We start from the raw sequence: 4,702 nt of genomic DNA, 5'->3' as shown, positions 1-4,702 counted from the left end.
TTGATCATACATTACACTCTCACTTCAAGAGTCTTTTGTATTTCTTTATTTTCAAGACTAATCTTGAAGTATTTATGAGACTAAATTTGTCTTTAGATCTTTTAGAATATCTAACAATTAACATCTAACCATTATTTTGTCTTATTTATTTTCTTTGGACCTATAAGGCATAACCTTAACTTGACAACTCCAAAAAAGTTTACTAATTGTTTTAGTTGAAACTTTATTCTGTATATAAGTCACCGTTGTTAATTCTTCCCTCCACATAAATTCTTTATACTGAGACATGCCATAAATATTTGTATCCAAATGACGAGTATCTAAATTAGTTCCTTACTTCTTCATCTTTAATTTGAATTATCATTGTTTACGTCGATGTTTTTTTACCATATAATTAATTTGACAACTAACTTTATCGTACATTGACACATTTACTTTAAATAGTAACATTGAAGTTTACCATCAAATATGTTTAAGTACCGAAGTTAAATTACCTTTAGAAAAAATAAAAACTAAAATATGTATTCTTTTATGCACCACTTCCTGTGTTTGGTAAGCTTGAAATTGGAATTGGAATTGGTGGGTCAAATTCCAATTTTTATGTTTGGTAGACTCTTTAATATTAAGAATTGAAATTGGAAATATAATTCTAATGGAATTCAATATAATGTAATTTATAGTTCTCAATTCCATTCTTTTTAGGTTAGAATTGTAATTTCAAATTTTTATCAAACAAAATAACTTATTATTTTATCATTTAAAACACGATTAAAGTTTTCAATCAATAATTCTTTTTTGAATTTAGGATGTTAAAATATAAAACCGATGTCTTTTTTTATTTATTTATTTAGTAAGTTAACATTTTGAACTAATATATATATATATATATATATATATATTAATTTAAGAAGTTAACGTACTGAACCGATATTTTATTTTTGAATTTAGAAAGTTAAAATGTCGAACCAATATATTTTGTTTTTTAAATCTATGAAGTTAACATGTTGAACAAATATTTTATTTTAATAAAAATCGAAACTTAAAAAATCTTTTAACACTTGTGTTATCCTAATTGGTTATGTCAAATTAATATTTTAATAAAATAGATAATATATATTAAAATTATTTTTATTATATTATTTTTTTCAAACATAGGAATTGAGATTGAATTACAATTCTATAGTCTTCTCAAACAAAGGAATTGAATTATAATTTAATGACAATTCTCATGAAATTAGAAATAAAATTCCAATTCAATTCCAATTCCAATTCCACCCATCCAAACATACTCTGAGTGATTTGTTTAGGTGCAATATCTGTAATTTGTACAACTTTTTTACTTTATCATCTTTCAGGGTATTTGCTAAGTGATCACCACTTATGTTATTTTGTTTCAATTTTTTATTTTCTTACATATACACAATATGATGTGAGCTTATATAGAGACTAAGTCTCCCTTCACACAACTATAATTCACATCAAATTAACTTAAATGTGGATAAGAAAATCTAAATTAGATGCATGTTAATACATTAATGTAAGTTTAACTTTAATGCATTTAATTTTGAAATAAAACAAAACATATATTAGGTAGTATTTATTGTGTTATCTTTATTCTAATAATATCTTTAAGAAACAAAAATCTACATACCTAATTTATACATTTTACAATAATTATTTTGATTATTTTTCGAATAAATAAATCAAAATAATTAACCCCAAGGTTAAAAATTTAATTAAACATTAAATTAAATTAATTATTATAATAATTAAAACCTAATTAATTAAGGATAATGGCCAAATAAAATAAATAAAATTATTTGGGAAAAATGTTGTACCCATTTTATCTCAAAATAATTTTAAAAAAAAATCAAGAGATTAAAATAAATAATTTAGGATGAAATGTGATATATATTTTATCTTCAAAATTATTTATTTAAACCAAAAATATAAAAAATTAAAATAAATTGGCAAAATATTTGTCATATTTATTTTAAATATTTTGTGTATTTTAAAAAATTAAAAATAAATCCTAAAGGGTGAAAGAAAAATCGATTTCAAACACATCCTTACTGTTTTAAAATAAAAATAAAAATAAAAATATGTAATTCCAAATAATGGATGCATGAGGAATCAAAACCATCGGATGAGAGCTGGATTGTTATCTAACGCTCACATGCCGCCCGCATCGCCCGCTAAAACGAAGGAAGCGCGCATCCGCGAGGCAGGCGATCGACTAATGCGCGCATTAGCTCCGTCAACCGAAACGCGACGGAATAACCAAAACACAATGGTACGCTGATGGAACGCCAACATACCGCTCTACTTTCGTGTGCTCACCTGAAACAACACCGTTTCATCCTATGATCATCATCCTCGTTGTGACGCCGGATGGATAACCATCCCCAACCATCTTTATTTTTTCAAACATGGAATTTTGTCATTTCTGGACGGATTGACTCCGTTAAAAAGCTGGAATGATCACCCTACTATGGTGATCATTTTCCTACATCTATAGGCATCAATGATGCCTATTCCGACAACTGACCAGAATAACAACCAAAATATAATTAATGACATTTGACTAATTCGTGCCCACTTGCTCCCTCAACTAACTTCGGAAGACTATAAATAGCCTTCCTTACTAATTCCGAAGCCAAGAGATCAGTTCTCAAGCCTCAAATCGGAATTTAAAGGAAATCCACCATTATAACTCAAGCTTTCGGATTTTTCAAAATCTTTGCATAAGGACTTAAAGCCTAGATTCAAACATCCATAAAGCTTCCTTAAGGTCAAATGAGTGTTCTACAACTCTTGATAAGCTTCCAATCATAATTTAATTCATACTTCCAGTTGAAATTGAAATTTATATATTGTAGTTTTTATAAGCTTAATTACTATCTGGTTTTTGAATTTGATGATTGGAAATCGATCTTAGGATCATTTATGAGCTTTCTGTGAAAGCCAAGATTGTTCAATCAATCTTAAATAGAAAAATCCAAATTTATATTTGGAAAATTGAAAAACGGGTATTCTGTTCTTGAGTTAATCCTCACAAGATTTGTAGCTTAAAAAGATTTCTAACATGTTTATAATGATGTTAGTCAACTATTTGGATTATTTTTTATTCATCCTGAACATATTTGATCAAAATCAAAAATTTCAAAATAAATGAAAATTTTGAGTTCTTGAGTTGGTCCAAATGAACAACCAACGTTCATGTTCTGGTATTAATCAAGTATATAAAGTATTATGAAGCTATTGACAAACTCCTTACCCTTCAACACAACTTTAAAAATGAGAACCATATTTTGGCCATAAACTATTTTGAACCAATTGATCATCACCCAGATCGAATGATATATTGGGATGACGATTTTAATGTTCATGGGAGCTTGGTGAAGCTACCCAAGCTCTTGGATCAAAATATCCAAGCCTCCATAAAAATTTTAAAACTTGTAATTTTGATGTTCTGAGGACCGAGAGGTCCGATCGATAAATTTCGGTAGAGACAGAGAGATCTGACCGAGGCTTTTTAGCCAGGACCGAGAGGTCCAACCCATGTTCTTCATCTTAGACCGAGAGATCTGATTGAGGATTTTTACATCCACACTAGATGTCAGACCTAGGTCCGAGGAGTCTCACACCCGACTAAGAACTCCCGAACCTAAGACCGATAACTTCAACTCAGGACCGATGTGTCCGACCAAGAATTCTGGCATCCGACCGAGATTTTAGCCAAGGACCAAGAGGCTTTACTACCCGACCGAGGGACTTCCGCACACCGATCGAAGATCCTTAACCCGGACCGAGGGGTCCTCGACCAAGAATGAGGGCTTTTTAGCCCCGACCGATAAAATGAACCTAGGACCTAGGACATTGGTCTTAAGGTCTGTTTGGTTCGTCTTTTAAAATTTCAAAATTATTTTTGTAATTTTGAAACCCAAACCATTTTCTAAAAATCCCAAAAAAGTAGAAAATGTTTTCAAATTATTTTTGGGATATTTTCATAAAATATATTTTGACAAAGGCTTGTTTAAGATTTATTTTTAAATTCTAATGCCTTTTAAATTGATGTTCTTCATATATTTTCCTCCTTAGTCATTATCAGCAACATATACCAACATTTAAATAATGGTTGTTACATTTTTAATTATACTAAAACCTATTCATGTTTAGGACCAGAAGAATAATCGGTTAAAATAAATATTATACAACCGATTTTAAAATGCTAAATTTATAAGTAGAGATCGTTTTTAAAACGGGTATAGAGGATGAAGCGTGAAAGCCCTTTTCCGAGTATCACCAAACTACAAACTAAAAGAAACTCGGCTAAAACTATGTTTATTTAACTTAAAAACATAAAATTGGCTTTTGAAGCGTTTGTATCACATTTTCAATTTAATAGGCATGTCCGGAAAGGTATAACAACTAAGAGATTAATATGTTTTATCTTATTAAATGCCTATACATGTAAATGGTACATCACCCTAACCTTACTTGCAAAGAAATATACAAATGGATTCGATACTTCTACACTTATGTGCAATGATTGTCAATGAGGAATGAAAACTTGTTAAAAATGAGTGATGTTGCTAGAGTAAAAACTAAAATGCAAGGGATAGACCCCATCTTTTGGAAATGAGCAATCCGATATTACGTAGGCATGTGGAGGTGGGGGAAATTCCCAATTGAGTTGATA

Source organism: Impatiens glandulifera, chromosome 7, assembly GCF_907164915.1.
Source record: "Impatiens glandulifera chromosome 7, dImpGla2.1, whole genome shotgun sequence".
NCBI classification, from domain to species: Eukaryota; Viridiplantae; Streptophyta; class Magnoliopsida; order Ericales; family Balsaminaceae; genus Impatiens; species Impatiens glandulifera.
This window is presented reverse-complemented; position numbering follows the sequence as displayed.